The sequence below is a fragment of the Hibiscus syriacus genome, unplaced genomic scaffold (genome assembly GCF_006381635.1).
Source record: "Hibiscus syriacus cultivar Baekdansim isolate YM2019G1 unplaced genomic scaffold, ASM638163v2 tig00111427_pilon, whole genome shotgun sequence".
Lineage (NCBI taxonomy): Eukaryota > Viridiplantae > Streptophyta > Magnoliopsida > Malvales > Malvaceae > Hibiscus > Hibiscus syriacus.
In genome coordinates this window covers 3,664,146-3,691,468 of record NW_024063088.1, presented here as the reverse complement: position 1 = coordinate 3,691,468, position 27,323 = coordinate 3,664,146, and the positions used below count along the sequence as shown (strand labels likewise).

The 27,323-nt window shown below is 37.9% G+C and overlaps 1 long non-coding RNA gene across 1 annotated transcript; it reads left to right on the top strand.

Moving 5' to 3' along the window:
• Positions 1-276: 276 nt before the first annotated feature.
• LOC120163059 lies at positions 277-27,116 on the top strand. The gene is made up of 7 exons (XR_005519617.1): positions 277-512; positions 1,259-1,369; positions 9,095-9,155; positions 9,678-9,787; positions 9,940-10,034; positions 25,062-25,154; positions 27,020-27,116. It is a non-coding gene; the product is annotated as an uncharacterized LOC120163059 (long non-coding RNA).
• Positions 27,117-27,323: the final 207 nt, after the last annotated feature.

The window sequence follows — 27,323 nt, the reverse complement described above, 5'->3', positions numbered from 1 at the left end:
TTTTCTTTTATTTTATAGTTTTTGTTTCTTCGTTTCTTGGGGCCCTTTTGTGGCTGATGCATGTGGGCTAGCCTGCGTATCGATCTTTTTGGGTTGATGCCTTCTTGTTTTGCTTTTGTGCTCCTTCGTGGAGTTTATCAATGGACAGAAAAAAAAACAGACTAGGCTTGACCAAGGCTTTACCCAAATCTAGCGAGCTTGAAGCCAAATGAGAAAGATAATTGTTTTATTTATTTTATTTTAATTTTGGAAGAAACTTTAAGGATTCGGTTCAGTATTTCAGTTCATGGTTTTCGCAGATCATCCAAAATTCTTGATCTTATTACTATCCTAATCGCTTCTGGGAATATAGAAACTAATTCAAATCCTAAGAATACATTTCCAATCTACTAAAACCCTAGCATTCGGCGAGATCCGAATTCCGCATAATGGATGCTCGCAAGGTGGATCCGACGGCGACAAATCCAGTCCTTCATCTTCTCCTGTCTCCGTCGTCTCCAATTTTTGGAAAGGTATCATCAATTTTGTTTTCACTGAAACCTTTGGTTTTTAATTTCTTTTTCTCAAGTGTTAATTTGTTCTCTCGAGCTAGTTTTTGGTTTATGAACTCGCTTTAGATCAATTTTTCAGTTCAATAAGTTCCGTTGGACTGATATTTAGATGATAAGGAACAAGGACAGCATCTTTTGCTGAAAATATTTGCTGGTTTTAGTTTAATATGTTTCTCATTTGCTGAGAGAGAAGAAATGAGATAAAAGAAATTAGGAGAGGTTGCCATTTCTTTCCCTATTCACACACACACTTACACACAGAACCAATCTTCCCGAAACTTGGATGGTTTTGGAAGGGAGAAAGTGTGGAAGATGGTAGTGATGTAATGCAAAATTTTCATGATAGGGGTGACTCCAAAGAAGATGTTTATGAAAATAATTTTGATTGGTTTGGATTGTTTTATATTACTAATTTCCCTTGCGCAATAATTTTAATAAATATAAATAGAAAAATATCTAATTAGTGATTTATGAGATTTGAATTATTAGTGAATTCTATAATTTATGGTATTTTTTAGTTTCACTTTACTTTTTTTTATTGTTCTATTAAATCATTTATAAATTAAAGAGTGTAATCTAACAAATATATTAGTAATAACACTAATTCATGTGCAATATGCATGACATTGTGCTAGTATAATCAAGCAGGAAACTAATTATTCCTGGGATGTGTATCAATTTCCCTTCTGTTTTTATCTCTTTGGCAGAATTTGATTTGGAAAAGGAGAAAAGTGTGCTTGATGAACAAGAACTCAAAATAGCTGAAAGTCAGGAAAACAGCAAGAAAAACAGATGGAAGCTTGCTGAGAGTACAAGAGGTATTTTTTTCTCTCATACTTGTACGGCATTTGTGTACAGTAATCATAAACACTCTGTGCAGTTTTCTTTACAAGGATGTAGGGTAGCCTCATGATGCTATGTTTTCCAATATCAAATACCATATGAGTTGGCTGTTGACATCCTATTTTCTAGGTATATATAGTCAAAACTAGACATGAGTGGCAGAACCTCAAGTGTTTAATCTTGTTTTTTTCTTTTATTGAAGAAATCCCTATCAAAGGCAAAACTGCTAATATTTTCCCATATTTTTGGTTCACCTTCTGAGGAGCAAAGTAAGAATGGAAGGTTGAGGGAATAATGCTATCTAATAATCTGTAGGGAAAAAACCAGAAAAACCTAATTTTGGTTGTGTATAACTATGAGAATTAGACTAGTTGAAAAGTATGCGCTCTTATATTTCCTTTTATTTAACAGTTTACTCTGTCTAGAGAAATGCCTCAGTCAAAGTCATCGTTTCTCATCTTTAACAGATTTCAAGAAAGCTTCACCTGAGGAAAAATTATGTTTATTTAATTCGTTACTTAAGGGTTATCAAGAAGTTGTTAATCTTACTAAGAGAGCAAAATTTGGTGAGAATGCTTTTCTGAACATCTACCAAAAGCTTTATGAGGCTCCTGATCCTTATCCTGCTCTTCCTTCGATTTCTGTAATTATTAGCTCTGATACGTCGTACTTTTGAGAATGAGATTCCACTAAATTTTGCGTTCTACTAGTTGTATGCCTGCCTGAATTCTGTTTTAAATTTATTAGACTTCTTTGACGTTGACTAATGATTCAAATAAAGTAATATTGGAGTATTTTTTGGTGATATTAATTATGCAACTGTAAGCAAATGGTCTCAAATGACATGTGGTTTTTTACATAAAAAATATTGTTTCATTAGAGGGGAAGAGTAGAATTTTTTAAATGAGTTACTGTAATGACTTTTTCCTGATGCAAAATCTTAAATTAGTGTATCTAATGTTAGCCTTTTTTTTTTATAGAAAATTAGGCCTCATTAAAAACCCTCTAGTTGCACTCCATATTACAATAGTAATATGAAGAACAAACGAAGAGGGAAAAGAGTGCCTAATACTTTTATTAAGCAGGAGAATAATACACTGCCATCCCTTACATCAAACTTTAAAAGCCTTAATCCTAATTACATAAGACTTAAAAACTTCTTCCTGCAGAAACTTTAACACTAATTACATAAGACAGAAAACAAAATCCCTGCAGCGATGTAAGGGAATCTAACACCCTAACACACCAAAACATAGCCTAATGATCATCCTATACCATCCTTAGCAAGTCTGTCCGCTTCCCAGTTAGCAACTCTCAAGATTTGCCTTAACATAATATCCTTCCCTTCCATTATAGAAACAATCTCTTTCACCAAGGATAGAAACATAGGGGAGCTTAGTTCCGGGTTCTTGATCCACTTCAAAGCATTACTTGAATCCGATTCTAAAATAATCCTCTTATTCAGACCAACTCCTGAATCAAACAACATGTACAACCCCCTCTTTATCGCCAACAATTCTGCCATAATCGGAGGTCCCCCCCAACCTTATTAGAAAACCAGTGAATCAACACACCTCTGCTGTCCCTTATGAGTCCAACCACTCTCCATCGCCCCATCAACATTAATCTTTATGAACCCGTCTGGAGGAGGAACCCAACAAGTAGGTTTGGATCCCCTTTTTTCCTGTCTACCAATCGAATCAGCAAGAGTTAAGTCACCCACTAGGGAGTCAAAAGGAATTCGCACAGCGTCAAAACTAGCAGCAAACCAAGATACTGTTCGAAATCGAGCAATAAAGAACATCCTCACCACATCCAGCTTTCCTTTCATAAAGATAACCTCATTCCTACATTTCCATATAGTCCACAACACTGCCCTTAAGATAAATTTCCAAATACTGGAATACTGTTGTAGCTCATCCCACATAATAATAAAGTCTAAGATGTTATTAGGGATCACCAAAGAAACATTCCACAAATTTGTAAATCTAGCCCACAAACCCCAAACTACCTCACAGTGCAGAAAAAGATGAGAAACAGATTCCACCAACCTGCCACACAACGAACATAAAGGTTCTTCAATCCCAACCACTCCTCGCTTCAACAATTCCTCTTTAACCCACTCTTTGATGAACAACTTGCCATATGAAAGTTTCAACCCGAGGAGGAGCTATCCCGACCCAAATATGTTTATCCCACTTAGCCTGAATCCCCTGATTACCAGCCGCGTAAAAAAAAATGATTAATATAAGACTTAGTTGAAAAACAACCCTCTCCATTCCCTAACCAAATCCAGTAATCGTCCTCCTCAAGAGAAAGTGAGATGTTATTCAATATAGAAATTAGCTGCAACCATTGTTCAATCTCCCAATCCACTAGATTTCTTCTCATTTGAATGTCCCACACCTAGCCTGCTGCATTGTTCACCCTAAACTCCACCACTTTACCCATTTTATTATTCGAAAGTGCATACAATCTAGGGAACAAGTCTTTAAGAGGGACTTCTCCCAACCAAATATCATGCCAAAACTCCACAGAATGCCCATTTCTAGCTTTCAAACGCAAGTTTCTCCTAATGCAATCTCCAAACTCATCACCAGAAAAGAAGTTATTAATCACACCTCTCCAAATCCAAGAGGCTCGAGCTATCGAAGTATTCCCCAACATTTTGGAATTCAGGTCCAAATTGTTCACACACCAAACCACCCTCTTCCACCAAGAATCCTTTTCAGAGAGACAAACTTCCAAACCCACTTCCATCAGTGCTCTGTCAGAATAGCTAAATTCGGAATCCCTAGACCCCCCAACCTTCTCGGTTTACTGACCAATTTCCAGTTCACCCAATGTATGTTTCTTCTATTTGTCGAACCCCCCATAAAAATGCAGCCATGATTGAATTTAATTTCTGCAACACAGCTTTTGGAATTCTAAAAATAGAAAGGAAATAAGTGGGAAGGGAGCACAACATTTTATAAAGAGTCAGGCTGGCATCTTGGTTCCTAACTAAGTATAAGGATATCTCTATTCCTAAAGACTCGTTGATTTCGGACCCTTCAATAGGGGATTCCCATTCGTCCTACAAGTTCCTGAAGTCTTCTAATGTTCCCTGGTGTCCTCCTCCTATAGGCTTCATTAAACTGAATGTGGATGCTGCCACTAGTAGTGATTGGAAGAAAAGTGGGTTGGGAGGCATTTTAAGGGATCATCTTGGTGCAATATTAGGATCTTTTCAGGAGTCAGAAGGTCCGGGTCCTCCAACTTTGAAGGAACTTAAAGCTATTCAAAGGGGACTTGTTTTCGTCTCATCTATCCAAGGGAGGGAAAAATTCCGTTTGATTGTTGAGAGTGACAGCAGGGTAGCTGTGGACTGGATTATTAAAGCTGATTCTTGTCCAGCTGTGTATGCTTATATTGTTAAAGATATAGTCGTTAAACTTAGGTTTTGTGGGGGATTTGTTAGATGGGTTACAAGAACAGCTAACATGGAGGCTGATGCCTTAGCAAAAGCTGGTATAGGCTGAATTTTATGTATTTTGTTCTCGAGTGATTATTTGTAAGGGTTAGGGTTTTCTCCCTATAGGCTGTAATTCCTACTTTATTCAATAAAGTTATAAGGCACTCTTTTCCATCTTCAGATGATTAAGGAGTTTACACATTAACTCCATTAATCAAGAAGGTGGTTTTTAATGAGGCATTTCAAATCTTATAAAAAAAAAACACCACCCTACCTGCTAATGCTAAAGAGTTTACCTTCCAACCAGTCAACTTATTATGAAACCTTTGTACTATTGGCTCCCACATTGCAACAGAGTTTCTCTTGGACCCCAAAGGAAATCCTAGATACTCTGCTGGAAAATTACCCACTGAACAGCCAATTTCATTAGACCAACCAGCTAGCACCTCCTCGACATTTATTCCAAAAATTATGCTCTTTACTAAATTAATCTCCAGTCCCACCAATAACTCATAGATCAGTAAAACCCTTCTAATATTCTTCAAATCCCGGATTGAAGCTTTGGAAAAAATAATAAGGTCATCCGCAAACTGCAAATGCGATAGCTTGAAAGAACTTTCTTGAACCCCTAACTCAAAGCCCGAAAACAATCCCATATCCACTGCTTTAGTTAACAACAAATGAAGCAATTCACCACCCAAATTGAATAACAAGGGGGATAACGAGCAACCCTGTCTAAGTCCTTTTTCAGTGCGAATTCTGTCTGTAGGAGTACCATTTAGTAAAACTGAAATAGAAGCAGTTGACATACACTGATACATCCAAGAGCACCATTTTTCACCAAACCCCATTTTACCCATTGTTTTCAAGAAAACCAACCAATCTACCGAATCATAGGCTCTCTTGAAATCCACCTTAAAGACTACCCCCTCCAACCCTCTCTTCCTCCAATAATCAATTCCTTCATTTGCTATAAACGAACAGTCCAAAATATTCCTCCCTTGAATAAACGCAAATTGAGATGGACTAATTATCTCATTAATGCACAAACTGAATCTTCTAGCTAGGACCTTTGACAAGATTTTATATAAACCTCCCACAAGGCTAATAGGCCTAAAGTCCTTCATCCCCTCCGGATTATCCTTCTTAGGTATAAGGGAAATAAATGAATGATTCACCTCCAAGTCCCATTCCTTCCCCCACATAAAATTCCTTAAAAAACAGCATAATATCCTCCTTCAAAGAAGACCAGAATTTCTTAAAAAAACCTAAATTCAGACCATCCAACCGGGGAGCTTTATTACTGTCCGAGTTGACAATTGCTTCCCAAACTTCCTCCTCTGAAAATGGCTTCTCAAGTGCTAAACTCTGTCCTATCGATAATTTTAGAAAATCCAGATCTAATTCCTCAGCCTCCAAAGAATTATTTTGACTAAACAGACCATTAAAAAACTCCACCACTGAAGCTCTAATTAGGATAGGATCTTCTACTACTTCATTACCCACCTTGAGGGACTTAATGCCATTTTTCCTTCCTCTAACTGCAGCACTATGATGAAAAAATCTAGTGTTCTTATCACCATCCATTCTCCATTTCAGTCTTGATTTTTGCAACCATATCGATTCTTCTTTCTTTTGTAGCTCCCATAGTTCTTTTTTTGCTTCAATTATTGATTTCATTGACACCGAAGGAAGACCTTGTTGCATTTCCAATTTCAAATCCTGAATTTCTTTCTCCAATAATCTGATTTTTCCCGGTAACTCTAAATAACCCCTCCCAGACCAATTCTTTACCACACCCTTCACCCTCTTCAGCACCTTAGACATGGGTTTCCCTTTTTCCTCTTTACAAAATTTAACTAGCTCCTTCTCCATCATCTGACTAAACCCATCCTCCTCCATTACATAATTAAACAGTCTGAACGGTTTCTGCCCCCAATTACATACTTTGTTCTCTAACTAAATAATTTTGTGGTCTGAAACAGACTTTGGCTGCAATGACTGGCTTATCTTTGGAAAACAAGCTAGTAATCTCTGATCAACCAAAAACCGATCCAACCTCTCAAAAGTGAGAGCTTTCCTATTATTGCACCATGTAAAACGACCTCCAGACAAAGGCAAATCAAACAAATTGGCCTTACTCACAAAATCTCTAAACATATTCATTGTTACCGAATTCACAGCCCCTCTTTTCTCTTCCTGTGACAACACTGCATTGAAATCACCTCCTAAGCATAATGGACAGTCAACATTATCCAAAAATGATAATAATTCTCTGAAAAACATCTCTTTATCTGCATCCACACTAGGGCCATACACATTAATAAAACAACTTCCTGGTAATCCTTCCAAAATCCCTTTAGTTACTACAAATCTACTATTAATGACTACATCCTTCACCACAAACTCCTTCTGATTCCACAAGGTTATTAGACCACCAGCAGAGCCTACAGCAGGAGATATTGCCGAACCAATAAGTATTTTACCCCCATTTTCCTCACCAACATATGACTAACAACCTCCAATTTTAACTCTTGCAAAAATACAATTGTAGGTTTCTTCTCATCAACAAATCTCCTAATTGCTCGAGCTTTCACCCTTCTACCTAACCCTCTAACATTCCAAGACAACATCGACCACTCAACCATCAATAACATACAATAACCTTGCTTCCCAATAACAACTACCTTCCCTCTTTTGAGTTCCTTTCATTAACCATAGGAACCATTTTGTCCATAAAAGCTTTCTGTCCTCCTTTGAACTTCACACCCAATAACTTTGAAACATTCCAACATTCCAAAGCCTCTGCCGCCCCCTCTCTCTCATTCACTGCAAAGGATTCAAGCTCCTTACCATTACAACTCTTAACTTCCCACCTCCTGGAATATACATTCTTATAAAAACCTCTCTCAATTTTACTTACTGACGCACATTTCCCATAATGACGACTCATCACCGGTGAGACATGCCCATTCTGCAACTTTAATACATCTCCTTCAACATTAGTAACTTCTACAGAATTAATGGCAGCAATATTTGATCTTAAATTCTCTTGAACAGGCCCGTTTGTTAGACTCCTATCCATGCTGTTACTAAGCCCATTTTCTAGTGCAACCGTGTCCTGGCCCAATATGATATCTCCAATGTTCCTCTCCTTTTCTCTCCCTTCATTAAAATCCTCTGACACTCCCTGTTGACTGGGAACACCACCTACTGCTGTCTCCTCAGAACAAAAGTCAACAACCAACATTTTATTAGCGCCTACTTTTCCTTTCAAATTTCCATCGATAAGCGTATCATCTCCTTGTTGAGCCCCCGAACCCATGCTTCAAGCCTGTCCTGTGAATCTGACAAGGACTGCTGCCCCAACTGCTCTTCCTGTCCTTCCTGAATATCCCGCTGGCTCTAGTCCGATGAATTCTCCTCCCAAGGATCCACTGTTCCGTCTTCTTCTACCATATCCTCCAAGACCGGAAAAAAATCATCACTCCCTTCCTCCTTAATTTTAATGGTAAACAATTCTAAAGATGAATGTCGATGGAGCTGTTAGGCTTGATGGTTCGGGTGGAGGAATTGGAGGTATATTAAGAGATTGGAATTGTTATACCCTTTTGACTTTTTCAGAGAATGTTGGTCAAGGAACTCCTCCACTTGCTGAATTAAAAGCTATAAAAAGAGGCATTGAAATTTTTTTCTCATCACGTTGGGAATCTATTGGTAGGTTGATCGTTGAGAATGATTGTTCGTCTGCAGTGGAATGGATTCAATCCTCGGTTTTGGCTCCAATTTTTTTATCGCCTCTAGTTTATCAGATTTCTACTCTTATCACGGGAAAGGTTCATTCAGTGAGGTTCATTCCAAGGGCGTGCAATGGAGAGGCAGACAGTTTAGCAAAGAAAGGGATAGGTTGACTGTAAGGGTTCAACTGTGGTTTTTCTGGTCCAGTGAGAAGGTTTTTATGGTTGTAGGAGTGTTTAAGTTTTATGTACTGAAATTTAGTGTAATTGTTAAATCTTATGTAATTTTTCATTATTAATAAAAGTTCTAAGGCACTCTTTTCCTCCTTCCGCTGATTAAGGAGCTTGATCTAAAGCTCCATTAATTAAGAAGGGGGTTTTTAACGAGGCCTTCCATTCTTATCAAAAAAAAAATGTTAGCCTTGATATGCATGAGTCAGTAGCCATTTCACTTGTGTTACATCTAACAACAGTGTTTATGGTTTCCATTTCTCATGTTTATGCTGCAGCAACAGGTATTCTGCTTCTTATGAACTCAACTGTTGTCTTTTGAGATTGAGTTTAATTTAGGTAAAAACCTTGCCGGGCTCAGCTTCTAGCAATTGGCCTACAAAAACTCAAGCTGAATTAAATGAGAAAAATGTTAGGAGCATGACACTAAAAAACAACATTTTATCTGATTTTGAGATATTTAAAAAAAAATTTAACTGTGAAGAATTTTATATTTCTAAAATGAAAGTATGCATTCTGATAACATGTTACTTAAAATCTAATTTTTATATATTAAACCAATTTTTATTTTTTGCATAATGACATTTTTAAAATATAATCATTAACTTATTGAACTCACTTAATAATTTTAAGATTTTAACTTTTAATATAAATATATTTTTATGTTTGTAATTAAGGTATATTTACATTATATATATTGTATATGGAAATTATTTAGAAGATAACGATAAAACCAAAACGATACACCGAAACACACGGTGCCGGTAAGTACGAGTACCAAAGAAAAAACTCTCTTAATGAACTTGTTTTTTGACTTCTGCTATTATGTTCCCTGATGTATAATTTATCTACTTCATGCAGGGAGCAATCTTTGCAAGATCAATTACGGAAGGCTATGGAAAGCGTATCAAATATGCAAAAACTGCATGAACTTGCATAAAGTCAGTTGTTTGAACTTTGTGCTCAGTCAGGTGATAGGCTGACCTGACTGTTTTGTTCTACAATGTCAATTCTGTTATCTGACTCAATTAATTATCAAAGAATATTTTTCTCCTTTTTTGGTTATGTTTTCCCTTATCCATCCGCCTTTTCTTCTGTCATACATTTGTCTTTGACAACACAGAGGAAGATAGGGAAGCAAAACAGTCTAAGGTCAACCTTTTGATGGATGAAGTAGAGCGAACCCAAACGCGGCTTTTCACTCTAGAGAGGGAGAAGGTAAATTGAAAATATGATAATTTAGCTTTTTTTGATGCAATGAACATGTCATCTTTTTAAGATCTTGATTTGCCTATATGAGAGCCGAGGGGAGCGTAGTTATATAGACCTATCAACACTGACTTAGTTGTAAATGCCTTTCTCCAACTTGGAGCTGTGGCTGTCAATCAATCTCTTTAATTATTACTCAACTAAATGCTTCAATTTCTGCTTTGTGCTACTTATAAATATGTCAACCAGATCATGCTTGCAGTTATTATTCTGGTATTCACTGTAGCTAATTCTGTTGACATAGTAATTGCAGCATATTAGTTCTATGTTTGGGTTGAGGGGAAGTAAGGGAGAGGAAAGGAAAGTAGGGTAAGTTGACTTTTTTTCCATGGTTTGGATGTTGAAAATCAACTCCATCCCATTACAAAGCCCAACCTATTTGAAGCTCAAGGTAAATAAAAGCCCAATCCATTTTATCTAAAGGCAAGACAATGGAAGCTTCTCAACAAATGTAGAAGGAAGATATTTTTAAGAGAAAATTGTAGAATGAAATAGAAAGTAGATTTTTTGGGAGAAGTGTATAGAATGTGGTAATAATGTATGGCTAGGATTATTTTTCAATTTAATATTTGTAGGGTGTAGATTGCATGGTGAGGACTATAAATACCCTCCCTTGCATTTGGGATAGGTATACTCCAAAAATTTGAGTGTAGTGTCTTGAGTATAAGTTGTGAGCTTTCTATTGAATGTTTATTTTTCTTCAAATTGTGAGTGGTCTTTGGAAATTGTTGTAGTGTTTTTTTTGTGGATATAATACAAGTAATTTGTTTACTTGTTTGGGTCTAACAAGAGTTGGAGGAATCAAGAAGCTCAACAACAAAAACTACAACACGTGGGCAACATGTATGGAGTTCTACTTACAAGATCAGGACCTTTGGGAGGTTGTCAGTGGTGGTGAAGTTACACAACCAACGGCAAAAGATGCCAATGGCATTTTGCGAAAGTGGAAAATTAAAGCAGGCAAAGCGATATTTGCTTTAAAGACCACAATTGAAGAAGAAATGTTGGAGCACATCTGGGATGCTAAAACACCGAATGAAGCATGAGACACTTTTGTTACACTCTTTTCAAAGAAAAATGATACAAGATTGCAACTTCTCGATAACGAGCTACTATCGATGGCACAACGCGACACGACGATTGCTTAATACTTTCACAAGGTGAAGTCGATATGTCTTGAAATTTCAGAGTTAGATCTGACAGCTCCTATTGGGGTAACCAGGATAAAGAGTGATTATCCATGGTTTGAGACCCGAATATCGAGGGTTCATTGCCGCTGTACAGGGATGGCCGACACAACCATCGCTTGTTGAGTTCAAAAATTTGCTTGCAGATCAAGAGGGCATGGCCAAGCAAATTGGAGGAGTATCGCTGAAGGGTGAATAAGAAGCGCTCTACACTAGCAAAAGCAGAGGCACTTTCAAGCGGCAAACTGATAGTTGATCTAAAAAGGATGGTGACAAGGAGAAAAGTTACCAAGGAAAGGAAGGCTCTCGTTCTGGGGGAGCTTCCAAGAATCGCAGTAATAATAGAAAGTTCGATGGCGAGTGCTACAACTGTGGGAAGATAGGCCATATGGCAAAAGACTGTTGGACCAAGAAAAGCATGTTGAAAGTAATACCGCTACTTCCAGTTCGAAGGAGAATAGTGAAGATGATTGGGATGCTGAAGTGTTATTCGCTACGGAGGAAGTATTAACTCTCACGGTAACAACACCATAACGGATTGACTACAGGAATGATTGGATCGTAGATTCAGACTGCTCAAATCATATGACGGGTGACAAACAGAAGTTGCAAAACCTGTCTAAGTACAAGGGAGGTCGTGTGGTGGTGACAGTTGATAACTCAAGGTTACCGATAACTCACATCGATAAGGCGATAGTTACGCTTCGATATAATTCTAACCAGGTGCCTTTTCAAGATGTTTAACATGTCTTAGGAATGAAGAAAAATTTGCTATATGTGGCTCAATTGACATCATCAGACCATTATGTCTTATTTGGTCCCCAAGATGTGAAGGTTTATCGTGACCTCAAAATCTCAGAAACACCGACAATGGAGGGGCGACGTTTGGAGTCAGTTTACGTGATGTCCGCAGGGTCTGTATATGTAAATAGAACAAGAAAAAATGAGACATCAGATCTATGACACATGCGGTTAGGTCACGTTAACTATTCTGAGCTAAGTGTGATGGTGAAAAAGTCGATGCTTAAAGGGTTTCCTCAACTAGACGTGAGAATAGACACGGTCTGTGCGGGATGCCAGTATGGTAAAGCACACCAATTACCATACGATGAGTTAAAGTTTAAAGCAAAAGAACCGTTACAGTTAGTTCAGTCTGATGTGTTCGGACTGGTTAAGTAACAATCAATTAGCGGTATGCAGTACATGGTAACATTAATTGATGACTTCTCCAAGTATGTGTGGTTTTTCTTTATGAAAGAAAAATTTGACACATTTTCAAAGTTTAAAGAGTTCAGAGAGTCAGCTGAAGGAGAAGTGGGAAAGAAGGTATGTTGCTTGTGCACAGACAACAGAGGAGAATATAGCTCAAACGAGTTCTCTCAATACCTAAGGGAATGTCGAATACGTCACAGTACACTTGTGCCAACACTCCACAACAGAATGATGTAGCGGAAAGAAAAAATCGGCATCTTTTAGAAATTTGTCGAAGTATGCTACATGCAAAGAACATACCGGGAAAGTTTTGGGCTGAAGCAATGAGGACTGCAACCTTTGTGATCAACAAACTTCCTCAACCAAGGTTAGGATTTGTTTTACCCTTTGAGAAACTATGGAACATGAAACCTACAGTTAGCTACGTTCGAGTATTTGACTGTGTATGTTAAGTGTTTGTTCCTGACCATTTACGGAACAAGTTCGACAAGAAAACTGTTAGATGTATCTTTGTGGGATACGATAGCTAGAGAAAGGGGTGGAAATGTTGGGATCCAATGAGTGGAAGATGCTACACGTCACGAGATGTGGTATTTGATGAAACATCTTCTTGGTGGTCCTCAGAGAAGAGATATTGCTAGACTCGAGAGAATTTGGAGACAAGCTGCAACAAAAGATGGGGGAGCATTTTGTTTAACTCTTAACAAGTTCAGATGAATCAGGAGATCCAAATGGCGATAATGTCGAATAAAGAGTAACTCAGAATCCTTGGCAAACTGGCGTGTATTAACAACCAAACAAAGGTGGGCCTAGTGAAACAGAAGAATCAATTCCACAATCTCAACTCCGAAGATCAATAAGAATACGAAGGTCAAATATCAAATATGCCAATGCAACCATAATTGAAGAAGCAATAGAGCCTGAAACGTTCGAAGAAGCATCGCAGAGTTCTAAGTGGATGACAACTATGAAAGAAGAGATCGATGTACTTAAGCAAAATCAAACTTGAGATCTTGTGTCAAAGACAAAAGATGTGAAACTCATATCTTGTAAATTGTAAATGAGTTTACAAGATAAAACGCCGTCCAGATGGGTCAATCAAGAGGTACAAGGCACGATTGGTAGCTCGTGGTTTATCTCAATAATATGTAATAAACTATGACGAAACTTTTAATCCAGTGGCGAAACTTATAACCGTACGAGTCCTACTTGCACTTACAGCCAACAAAGACTGGAATTTGTGGCAGATGGATGTGAAGAATGTTTTTTTTCATGGAGAGCTAGATCGGAAGATCTACATGATTCAACCAATGGTTTTTCAGAGCCAAGATCATCTTAAATATGTGTGTAAGCTGCGAAAAGCACTCTATGGATTGAAACAAACACTTAAGGCGTGGTATGGTAAGTGTACTGAATTTCTAACGCAAAGTGGTTATTCAGTAATACCTGCAGATTCTAACTTGTTTGTCAAAGCCAATGAAGGTAAGCTAGCTATCATGCTAATGTACGTAGATAACTTAATCATAACCGATGATGATAGGGCAAACATTCTTCGGACGAAGGAGAATTTATCAGTTCGTTTCCATATGAAGGAACTTGGACAACTCAAGCACTTCCTTGGTCTAGAGATTGATCGCACACAAGAAGGAATATTTATGTTTCAACATAAATATGCCAAAGGTTTGTTGAAAAGGTTTGAAATGCTCGAATGTAAATCGATTTCGACGCCAATGGAACCGAATACCAAAATGTGTGCACATGAATGAAAAGATTTGGAAGATGCGACAATTTATCGACAATTGACAGGTAGTCTGATCTACTTAACCTTGACTTGACCTGACATTTCTTATGCAGTTGGTGTGATGATTCGATATATGCAAAATTCAAAGAAGCCTCATTTGGAAGCAATTCGACGAATACTGAGATATGTGAAGAGTACAATTGACTATGATCTTTTGTACAATAAAGGTGAAGACTACAAGTTAGTTGGTTATTGTGATGCCGACTATGCGGGAGATCATGACATCAGGAGATCAACAACTGGAAACAAACTGATAAATTCTCCTTCGTCCGAAGAATTTCTGCCTCATCATCACCGGTTATGATTAAGTATCCACGTACACTAGCACGATAGCTAGCTTACTTTCATTGGCTTTGACAAACAAGTTTGAATCGGCAGGTGTTACTGAATAACTACTTTACTTTAGAAATTCAACAATCTTACCATATCACGCCTTAAGTTCTTATTTCAATTCGTATAATGTTTTTTGCAGCTTACACATATTCAGGATGATCTTGGTAACCTTCAGTTGTCAGCTGTTACCATCACACGACCTCCCTTGTACTCATACAGGCTTTGCAACTTTTGTTTGTAACCCGTTATATGATTTGAATAGCCCGAATCTATGATCCAATCATTTTTGTAGTCAATCTGTTCTGGTGTTGTTACCGTGAGAGCTAATTCTTCTTCCTCCGTAGTGAATAACACTTCAGCATCCCAACCATCTTCACTATTCTCCTTCGAGCTGAAAGTAGCAGTATTACTTTTAATAGACTTTTTCTTGGTCCAACAGTCTTTTGCCATGTCGTCAATCTTCCCGTAGTTATAACACTCGCTATCGAATTTCCTACTATTATCGCGATTCTTGGAAGCTCCCCCTGAACGAGAGTTTCCATTTCCTTGATAACTTTTCATCTTATCACCATCCTTTTTAGATCCACTATCAGTATACTGCTTGAAAGTGCCTCTGCTTTAGCTGATGTAGAGCGCTTCCTCTTCACCCTTTAGTGAGACTCCTCCCATTTGCTTGGCCATGGCCTCTTGATATGCAAGGAAATTTTCGAACTCAACAACCGATAGTTGTGTCGGCCATTCTTGTACAGCGGCAACGAACCCTCGATAATCGGGTCTCAAATCATGGATGATTATTCTCTTTATCCTGGTTTCCCCAATAGGAGTTGTCGGATCTAACTTTAAATTTCGCGGCATATCGATTTCACCTTATGAAAGTATTGTGCAATCGTAATGTCGCGTTGCGCCATGGGTAATAGCTCGTTCTCGAGAAGTTACAATCTTGTATCATTCTTCTTTGAAAAGAGTGTAACAAAAGTGTCCCATGTTTTTTCGGTATTTTTAGCATCCCGAATGTGCTCCAGCATATTTTCTTCAATTATGGTCTTTAAAGCAAACATCACTTTGTCTGTTTTAATTTTCCACTTTCGCAAGTTGTCATTGGCATCTTCTGCTGCCAGTTGTGTAGAATGCGGTAATAATGTATGGCTAGGATTATTTCTCAATTTAATATTTGTATGGTGTATATTGCACAGACTGTTTGTTCTCATGTCTAGTTGAGGATAGGGATGGAAACGGGTCGGGTATTGGTCCCCCGTCCCCGCCCCCGTTTAAAAAATCCGTACTCGTCCCTGCTTAAAAAAACACGAGGATCCCATCGGGTAATCGGGGGAAAACGCGGGGAAACGGGTATCCCTGTTTAGCATAAACAGTCATTTAAACGGGTATCGGGCCGAGTATATATATTTAAATTAAATATATAAATATTACATATATATATTTTAATTTAAATTAACCGGTATCGAGGCGGGGATTACCGTCCCTGTCCATGTCCCCGTCCCCGTTTATCATCCCCGAACCCGACCCGTTTAATTCGGTTTTCGGTTTTCCCCGTCGGGTTCGGGTTTTTTTGCCATCCCTAGTCGAGGAAGCCCTTTAAGCATCGACTTCTTCACCATCTCAAAGCTTGGAATAGCTAACGTGATCTAACCGCATGTGCCATAGATATGATGTCTCTTTTTTTCTTGTCTTGTTTACATATGCAGACATTTGGCCAAAAAATTGAATCCGGAGTGTTTGGATAACTATCGACCCATTATTTTTAGTAGGTGGTATCTACAAAATTCTATCGAAGGTCCTTTCGAGAAGACTAAGGTCTTGCATAGATTCTCTTATAGGCCCGACTCAGTTTGCATTTGTACCAGAGAGGCAGATTCTGGACTATTCATTTGCAGAAAATGAAGGGATCTATTTTTGGAGAAGAAAAAGTTCGAGAGGTGTAGCCTTTAAAGTGGACTTTAGGAGAGCTTATGACTCAACAGATTGGTCGATCTTGCTGCGGGTTATGGAATACTTGGGATTTGGGTAGCGGTGGCGTTCTTGGATCCATAAGTGTTTATTTTCATCTTCGATATTTGTCTTGGTTAACGGCTCCCTGATTGAAAAATTTAAGATGTCAAGGGGGTTTAGGCAAGGGTGTTCATTAATACCTTTGTTGTTTAACCTTATGGGTGAAATGCTAAGTTTGATGTTATCCAAGGCAATGAAGATGGGTCTTTTCAGTGGGGTTTAGATAGAAAGCACGGATATAGCCTTTATGCTGTCTCATTTGCATTTAGCCGATGAAGAGAGTTTTGACTATATTTGAATTGTGTTCGAGGCTTCAACTAAATTTGTCAAAGAGCAGAATTTTTGGTATTAATGTGGAGGATTCTTGTATCAAAGTGTGGGCAGATTCGATTGGGTGTTCGGTTGGAAGCTTCCCAACGGAGTACCTTGGTCTTTCTCTAGGTGCACTGAAAAACTCGATTTCGTTGTGGGAACAATAATTCAGAGATGTTAAAAGAAATTGACAGGTTGGAAAGCTAATACTCTTTCTTTGGCAGGGAGGGCTGTGTTGGTAAAGCCGGTCGTAAGCACTATCAATTTATTTTATGTAGTTGTTCAGAATGCCAAATAAGATCCTGAAGAAACTAAATTCCTTTATGGCAAACTTTTTATGGGGTGGCTCATCTCAAAAGAACAGGATCCATTGGGTGAATTGGCAGACTGTGTATAAATCCAAAGATCAAGGGGGTATGGGTATAATTGATCTAAACTCTATGAATAGGGCTCTCTTGGGGAAATGGGCATGGAAGTTTGAAACGGAAAAAGAGTCCTGGTGGAAGAAAGTGGTTTGTTGTAAATATAATTTGGATAACAAAATAAGTTTGATGGACAATAGGGTCTCCTATAAGTCATCTTGGATTTGGAGAGGAGTGGTTAATAATTCTGGGAAGAATGATGCTTTCGGCCAATGTTTCAGAAATCATATTCTTTTAAGAGTTGGAAAGGGGAATGATTTTTTATTTTGGTATGGTAGGTGGATTTCCAATGTATCGCTTAGAATGAAATTTCCGAGATTGTTCTATCTATCCGTGAATAAGAAAGGGAAAATATCCGAGTTTGGTGCTGGGACATAGAGTTTTGAAGAAATTTATTGGATTGGGAGGTAGATTAGCGGATGGAACTAATATCGTTACTAGGTAATGCTAGTATTCTGGTTGATGCGGATGATCAATGTGTTTGGACGGGAAATGGGGAAGGCGTTTATTCGGTTAAATCATGTGTTAGGTTATTGACAGAAGGGTCTGTTGAAGATCCGATATGGTCGAAACTGGTTTGGACATGTTTTATTTCTCCAAGAGTGGAGGGTTTTATGTGGTAGGTTGTGCATCAAAAAGTGGCTGTCAAATCGGAACTTATAAAGCGTGGTGTTAGTGGGATAGAGAACACTTTATGCCCGTTATGTGGTGTGCATCAAGAGACGATATCTCTATTCTTTTTGTGCTCAATTGCGTGGGGTCTTTGGGGGTGTTTCTTAAGATTGTGGAATTTATCTTTGGTCCTTCTAGAGCATCCCAACGTCTTTTTATCGTCTTGGGAAATCTTTCTCCAAAGTCTATAATTGGAATTTTATTCCGGGAGCCTTTTTATGGTCTGTTTGGAAGTTCAGGAATCAATTGATTTTGAGAGGGGAATCTGTGATTTTAATCATTTGTTCTTTTTATCAAGATATAGAGTGGCAGCGTGATTTTCGACAAAATATCCTAATTGTCCAGTTCTATTTGATTGCCTAGTCAGCGACCCAAAGTTGGTCGATTTGATTAACCCGTCCATGAAAACTACTCCATCACCGGTCTTGTGGAGTCCCTTCCCATGGGTTTCATTAAAGTTAATGTGGATGGGGCAGTTCAAAGAGATTGGGAAAGCAGTGGTATTGGGGGTTTACTACGAGATGAAGAGGGCGAGGTCTTGGGCTCCTTTTTGGCTTTAGCTGGTTCAGGCCCCCTGGTTTTAGTTGAATTGAAGGCCATCCAAGCTGGTTTAGCTTTGTTTGAGGCTTCAGAGTGGCGTGGCAAGGGCAGGCTAATTGTTGAGTCCTATTCAGTGAATAGTTAATTGGATTAAGAACCCAGAATTGTGCCATTCAGTGTTTTTTCACAACTAGTAAAGGATATTGTCAATGTTATTGAGCATAATGTCATTTTAAGGTTTGTTAAAAGGTCCGTGAATTGGGGGGCTGACAGCTTGGCTAAGGCGGGTATAGGGTAGTTTCTCAGGACAGTGGGGATTTACAGAGGTGGCCGTTTGATATACCTTCCCATGTCACTATTAATACGTATGGAAGGTCGTTTATTATTAAGATTAAGGTGGAAGGAAGTGAAGATTTTTTCCGGTGTTAGATGTGGTTGAAGAGGACGAAACAGTGGATCCGAGGGAGGAAAACTTGTCAGACTGGGTACAAGGGGCTGATGCCAAAGGCCAAGATGGGCAGCAGGGTAACCAGGCGATGTTAGACTCTCAGATCAGGGTAGAAGCATGGGTCTGAGATATTCCACATGGGGGAGGCACGCTTGTCAATGGGAGTGTGAAAGGGAAAGTAGTATTAAATAAATTTGGGACTGTTAATTTATGTTCTGAGGAGACAATACTTTGTAGAGTTCCAGGTCAGCAGAAAGTGTCGGGGGTCTTTATTGATGGGAGAGAAAGGAGTTTGAGCATGGGGGATGTCACCTTAGGGCATGAAAATGTTGACCAAGATAATGGGTTAAATATTAAAATGGGTAAGTTATAAGTAAGTGGGCGACCAGTTTTCTGTGAAAGTAAGTAAAAAAAATGGGAATCATGTGGGTTTGGGATTGAGGGAAACAAACTACTCGAATGATAGTGCACATTCTGTTGACAATGGAGTTGCCTTTTCTCCATTTAGGAAAATAATCCCTACTGGGCCTGGTGTTAATCTAAAGCGGGTTGGGGACGAGAATTATAATGGTAGAGTTATTCCACAACCCAACAACATTCCAGCTAATCCATTGGAAACTGCTGAAGGTGAGGCAGTTAGGTTGGGAAATTGTATAGGGGGCAGAATGATGAGATTCAATCTGAACCGGATGATGAAACGAACCAGTTGCAGTCTGTAGGGTTGAGAATGGGTGATGGGGATCATGTTTTCAATTAAAAAATTACTGGAATCCAAGAGAGGGGGAAAGGAACTGCTGAACTAAAGGCTGATTCAAAGAAGATGAAGCTGGTAGAGGATGATCATTAGTTGAACCTTAATGCCAGCAACTTTTTGAGTTCGAGTGAAAGAGATACAATTGTGAATCAAGGTGGGACCAGTTCAATGTTACTAATGGACTAAAAGCGTAAAACAGAGGGAAAAAAAGGGATTTGTTTTAAAAACTCGGTACAATTTCTTTCTTGCTCAAGAGGTCTTGTTAATCACAGGAAATTAAGGATTGCTCCAAGTCGTTCTGGTAATGTTTGCTCGGAGGGTGAAGTATCTATTAGTTTTCACGATAGAATTTATAGAAGGGTGGATAGAGGTTTGGCCAAAGAATTTTTGGATTAAGAAAGTGCAACTTTTGAGTATTCACACCCATCTGTTAAGGCAAGAAATGAAGCTGCTGCTACTAGGGAGGTTTGTGATATGTTGATGATTTCTTTTAAAGGGGGGAACATGTACTGGAAAAAGAGATTATGAAGATGGAGTTGAATGGGACTTTAAGGGGAACCTGAGTGTTATCTGGTTGATAAGGGTTTTCTGATATTCAGTTTAAATGTCACAACTCAAAATGTTTTCCTGGAATGTTAAGAGGCTTGGGAAAAAAGAAAAAATTCGAGTAGTAGCAAGACTAGTTAGCAGAGTAAAACCGATCATTATGCTTTTACAGGAAACTAAATTGAATAATTGCCAAAATGGAATATTGAGGAAGTTAGGGGGCATTTTATTGAAAGGTAGAAGCTTTCAGCCAACTGTTGGATCTGCAAGTGGCTTAATCTATTTGTGGAATGAATTTTTTTTTGAAGTCAGTAGGGAATATAAACACAGTAGATTCATTGCAATATTAGGGAAGTTTAAGGTGGTAAATTTTGACTGTGTTATTATTAATGTGTATGGTCCGTCTGTAGAGGCTGAGAAGGAGCTTTTTAGAGAGTTGATGTGTTTTGTGCAAAGTTTAGACTTGCCAGTATGCCTAGGGGGGATTTCAACGCCTATCTAGATCCTGAGGAGAAAATTGGAGTAGCTCAGAATTGACATTCAATGGACTTATTTTCCTACTTTGTCCAAAATCTAAATCTTATGAATCTACCATTAGTTGGAGGGAGATTTACTTGGTGCAATAATAGAGAGTCTTCCACTTGGATAAGACTAGATCGGTTTTTAATAAGTGGTAGTTTCCTTCATTGTTTTCCAAAAGTAAATCAAAAATTGCTACCAAAATCCCTATCCGATCATAATCCAGTGTTGCTAGAAGAAGAATTCAAAAACTGGGGACCTAAACCTTTTCGATTTTTCAACTACTTGTTAGAGGAAGATGGGTTTGCTGGGGTGGTTCAGAATTCTGTTTATAATTTGAAGAAGGATAATGGTCGAAGGGTTTTGTTTAGCATACTTCAAGGAACAAAGATAGTGATTAAACAGTGGCCAAATAGAAACCGAATGGGGATTTCCGAACAGATTTCAGAATTGGAAACAAGGATAAATGATTGGGAACTGAACTCACAAGCTGGGGGGATTTCTGCACAAGATTGGGGTCAGCTACTGGTTTTGAGGAATGAATTGTGGAAATTGCATAGAAAGGAGGAAAGTATATGGCTTCAGAAGTCAAGAATGAAGTGGATAAAGGATGGGGACAGAAATACCATATTCTTTCATTTATGTACTCTTAATAGAAACATGGTAAACACCATTTCGACATTGAAAGTGGCTGGTGAAGTAATTGCTAATCCGATTCAGATTAGAGCCGTTTTCTCAGATTATTTCAAGGTCAATTATAATGTAAAAGCAACATTGGAGGTGGACGAAATTAATCTGAATTTCGCTAAATTGACAAATGAGCAATAGGATGGTTTAGAGGTCGAATTTTCTGAACAGGAAGTGTGGGAATCAATTTTCTATTCGGACAGTGTCAAGGCACCTGGTCCGGATGGATATACTATGGGTTTTTTTAAAAAATTCTGGCCTATAATGAAGGATCATATTATGAATTTTGTTCGAGATTTTCACAGAGGAAGGAAATGGTTAATCACTCCTTTATAACTCTAATCCCCAAGAAACTGAATCTGGAGGGCATTGAAGACTTCAGACCTATAAGCCTTGTTGGCAGCCTATACAAAATAATTTCCAAAGTGCTTTCGAAAAGGCTTGTTTCAGTTATTAAAGGCATAGTATTCCTGGTCGACAGTTGCTTGACTGTGTTTTTTTGGCAAATGAAGGCATAAACTATTGGAGGAAACAAGGGAGGTATGAAGTTGTATTCAAAGTTGATTTCCGTAGGGCTTATGATTCGGTTGAATGGCCAATTTTATTGAGATTAATGAAGGTTATGGGTTTTGGTGATAAATGGATTTCATGGATTGAATGTTGTATTTCTTCAGCCTCAATTTCGATGTTAGTGAATGGATCTCCAACAGGGGAATTCCACATTAGTAAAGGGTTGAGACAAGGCTGCAATCTGTCCCCTCTTTTGTTTAATATAGTTGGAGAACTTTTAAATTTAATGCTGATCAAGGCTGCTAATTTGGGTCTTTTTCAAGGGTTCAGTATTGGTAGGTCTGAAAATACCTTCCATTTGACACATTTACAGTTTGCATATCATCTAATCTTATTCTGCAGAGATTCTCCAACGCATATCTTAAATATTAGAAGAGTTTTGAGGGTTTTCAGCTTAATGTCAGGGCTGCATTTAAATATGTCTAAGAGCACTTTGTATGGTGTTAATATGGAAGATGACATGCTAAAAGATTGGGCAAAGGAAGAGGGCTGTGGAGTGGGGTCTTTTCCTATGACATATCTTGGTTTACCACTTGGTTCAAAGAAGAATTCAGAGGTTATGTAGGAACCAGTAATCCAGAATTTTAATAAAAGATTAGCAGGATGGAAAGCTAATTCTTTGTCGATGGCTGGAAGACTTGTGTTGCTTAAATGAGTGTTATCCTCCTTGCCGATGTTTTACCTCTCTATTTTCAAAATTCCATACAAGGTGACTCAAAAGTTGAATTATCTGATGGCTAAATTTCTTTGGGGAGAAGATCAAGCTAAGAAACGAATTCACTGGGTGAATTGGAAATCAGTTTGTCAACCATTTGAAGAGGGTGGGTTGGGAATCTTAGACCTGAGTTTGATGAATAGAGTCTTGTTTGGGAAATGGGTTTGGAAATTCACAAATGAAAAAAACAGTCAGTGGAAAAAGATATGCTGTAAAAATAACGTTAGCAACTTGTCTCTTTCAATAACAAAGTTGTTTCACCACTAGATTCATGGATATGGAGAGGTATTCTGAACAATTATGTGAAAAAGGATCAGATTGGAGACTGTTTGAGAGCTAATTCAAAGTTCCAATTGGGGAATGGTAGGTCGATAGCATTCTGGAATGATGTTTGGGTTAATAATTTGACCTTAAAAACTCAATTCCCCAGAATTTTTGCTCTATCGACTAATAAATGGGGGAAAGTAGTTGAGTTTGGTGGTTTTGAAAATAATGTATGGGTTTGGAATATTCAGTTAAAAAGAAATTTATGCGACTGGGAATTGGATCAGTGGATTGCCTTAATGCCCTTGATTGATAATATAGTTCTGTCTGATTCAGTGGATGACTTTCTTGCTTGGTCGGGAAAGGGGGATGGACTGTTCTCGATCAAGTCTTGTAGATTGATGTTATCTTGCGGTTTTGAAGGAAGTTTCGAGTGGGATAAGTGGGTATGGTCTGGATTGGCTCCTCCAAGAGTTGAAACATTTATTTGGCAGATTTGTCATCGTAAATTGGCAGTTAGATGAGAGTTGAAGAAAAGAGGGATTCCTTTGGATGATGTGCTTTGTCCTTTATGCCATATTCATGAAGAATCAATAGGACACCTGTTCTTCTCTTGTTCTGTTGCAGGAGAGATTTTGAATAAATTTCTAAGGTTATGGGATATTTCTACTGTTTTGCCTCAAGACCCAATTTCCCTTCTTTGTTCTTGGTCGTATCTAAGGCAGAATTCTCCTATTTGGAGTTTTATCTCGGCTGTTGTTTTCTGGTAAATTTGGAAGGCTAGGAATTTGGTAGTGTTTGAGAACGGGAATTTTGACAGTTATGCTCTATACTTCATCGCCATATTTTGGCTGGCTAAATGATATTTAGCTAAATACCCTACTGTTCGTATTCAGACAGATTTACTAGTAGAGGATCCTTCGCTGGCAGATAAGTTTCATAATTCTTCTTTCACAAAGAAGGTTAATTGTTGGATTCCACCTCCACCGGATGTGTTTAAATTCAATGTTGATGGGGCAGTAAGAGATGGGTTGCAAGGTGGAATTGGAGGTATTTTAAAAGATTCAAACTGTTATACTTTAGCCACTTTCTCTAATGCTGTAGGGTATGGTCCTCTTACTTTGGCAGAATTGAAAGCTATTAAGGAAGGAATTGATCTTTTCTATTCCTCTGTATGGGCTAAAAAGGAAAGACTTATTATAGAGACTGATTGTAAAAATGCAGTGGAATGGATTTCAAAGCCGCACTCTGCCCCTACATTCTTCAGTGCTCTGGTGGAGGAAATTGGGGCATCAATTTCTGATAAGGATACCTTTCTTAGATTGATTCCTAGGAGTTGTAATATGGAGGCCGACATGCTAGCTAAGGAGGGGATTGGCTGATTATTACAGGCATATTGTTTAAATGTTTTGTGTTCTTCTTCGGGCTTTGTATAAGCTTAAAGCTTGTAATGGTGTTGTTAGGGTGGTAAACAGGTCAACCAAATAGAGGTTGTTGCCTTAGCTAAGTTGGATTAGGCTAAGTTAGTTTGTTGTATATGGTTGTTTACGGGTGTTTTTTGGTTTTCTGTTTTTGATGGGGGTGTTCTATCTGGATGTATCTTATGTTATTTCATATGTTGAATGAAATCCTAAGGCACTCTTTTCATCCTTCTGATTAAGGAGCTTACTTACAAGCTCCATTGATCAAGAAGGGGGTTTTTAACGAGGCCTTCAATTCTTATAAAAAAAATGATTTTTATGATTTCGTACTTAACATGTTACTTATTATTATGCTTTAATCAAACCATAATTGTTTGATTACATCAACTTCCAATGAGCCTGTAAAGCTCTTCCATGGTGCTTTATTCAATGAATTTTTGTATTGATATTCTTGTGTCACTCCTTTTTGTCTCTGTTTTGGTTTTATATTTGTTGAAATCATTTATTTTTGTTTGTAAGAATGGATTTTCCCCTTATATTTCCTTTCCCTCTTATATGCAAATTAGGAAGATCCTCTTGAGGAGTTGAAGAAAGAACTACAAACAAGGCCCACAGAAAAAATGGTTGATGATTTGCGCAAGAAAGTGAAAATTTTGCAGGTACAATCATCCTTTAAAGGGTTTCTTTATTATATAGATCTCCATTGGCTAATTACTTTTCGTTAGCTGCCAAATTTAAGACTTTAATGCGATCAAGTTTTCTGAAAGATGATTCTTGCATACTTGGAACTTACCAATTATGTTAGCTAACTAATTCTCTTGCTTGTTATGATTGTACTGTGACTGATGATAGTAACTTCCAATGATATAAAAATTAGAAGAAACTCCTTTGGTTGTTGCTTTTGCTAGCTCGCTTTTTGTTTTTAAAACAAAATTCGGAAGATTAGCTTTAATTTCTTGACGTAAAGCATTATGATTTTTGAAGATTAAGTTGAAGTAAATCTTTTTTTTTATAGGAATTGAAGGCCTTGTTAAAAACCTCTTTCATGATTAAAGGAACTTATATAGAAACTCCTTAATCAGCAGGAGGAGGAAAAGAGTGTCTTAAGATTTCATTAACCATAGAAAATACACGATACAACCAGAGAGCCACCCCCAATATAAACAAAACACCAAAAACAACCTCAAACAATTCTTCTAGAACCAGCCTAATCCAACAAAGCAACAACAACAACCTAAAAAACATACTAGTCAAACTCAAAGCCTAAATTTGGCCTGATAGGCACTCAAACAAAACAAAACAATCATAATAAAAGCCAAGGGTAACAACTGACTAAAACCATAGAAGCCAACTTCTAACTCTAAAGCCACTTAGCTTTCTCATGATAAAAAGTAGTTGACTATATTCCTATATGTAATGGGGTGAGGGGGAGGTAAGGTAGTAGGCTGCCCCCAACGCCAGGTTAAGAGCAGCTTCCGTGAAAGACCTCCGGCAGTCAGAATTTATGAATTGCCCACCGTGGGACTTGAACCATCCGAACTTCCAGCTCCAAAACAATAAGCGTGATGCAAATCACCTGAAACTTCTACTCTTTCCCCCACCATAGTTGATACCTTGAATCCAAGAACTATCAACACAGTTGATAGCCTTCCTCGCGTCCTCCAGTCTAGTGAAACAAACAAAACCAAACCTACTTCCTCCCTTGCTTCTTTTATTAGGAATGAAATAATCAACCACCTCGCCATATTTATCAAAAAATAACCAAATACCTTGGTAATGAAAACTCTCAGGAATGTTGAAAATGATTACTGTGACACAATTTTTCCTAACAGGAACTCTCACCTTACTCGCCATCAAGAGAAATGAAAAGGAATAAAACAGAAAAATTTATCTAAAACACCTGATTTTTAGAGAGAAGGAGGAGCTTCTCTCTCTCTGCGTGGTCGTTAGGTTGAAGTAAATCTTCTTAATAACAAAATGTACTGTTCCACTTTTATATACATTAACTTCTGTAATTTGTAGCCATTAACTTTTTCCTTTTTAAGTTAATATGGTGTTGCATTTTTACTCCTCCCTTTTGCTTTACAGAAACTTCTGGAAGCAAGAAGGAAGTGGCTTCTGTCAGAACCATATTCAATTGACTCATTAAAGAGTATATGGTTTTTAGCATGTGGGAATAGTGAATGTTTCATCTAAGCAACCTTTTTTGTGGTGACTAGCCCTTTTTTGTATCCTGTGGTTAAAGAGGGTATATAATGCAAATTAAGGATCAATAAGCATGTGGAGGATTAGTCGGTGCTTAATTCATGTTCTATGCCTTTTGATTTCAAGCCAAAGTCTGTTAATTATGTTCTAAATGTTTACATGGAAAACAAAAAGGAAAAAAAAGAATTATTTTGTCTGTGTTGCTCCCTGGTCGTTGAAGTTTACATTGTTGCTATTCTGCGACTGATTTTATGCAAGTATTTTTTTTTTCTTCACGCTTGATAGCTTCCCAATATATCTCTCGTAGTTGCATGTATAGGCAGTGGGTTATAATTCAATTGAGGATGAAGATTGGGAAGCAGCTACCACTGGAGAAGAGATGAGTAAAATGGAGTCTCTTCTTCTCGATAAAAATAGGAAAATGGAACATGAACTCACACAGCTGAAGGCATGAACTGTTTTTTGGTGCTTTGCTTCCTATATTTCTTTTTCCCTATATTCTCCAACAATAGTACATGTGAATAGTATTTAGATCTTGTCCAGATGAAACCATACAGAAGTCAATATCTTGCGGATAATTGCAGTTATAATACTTTATTCATACTTGCAGAAAATTTTGGATG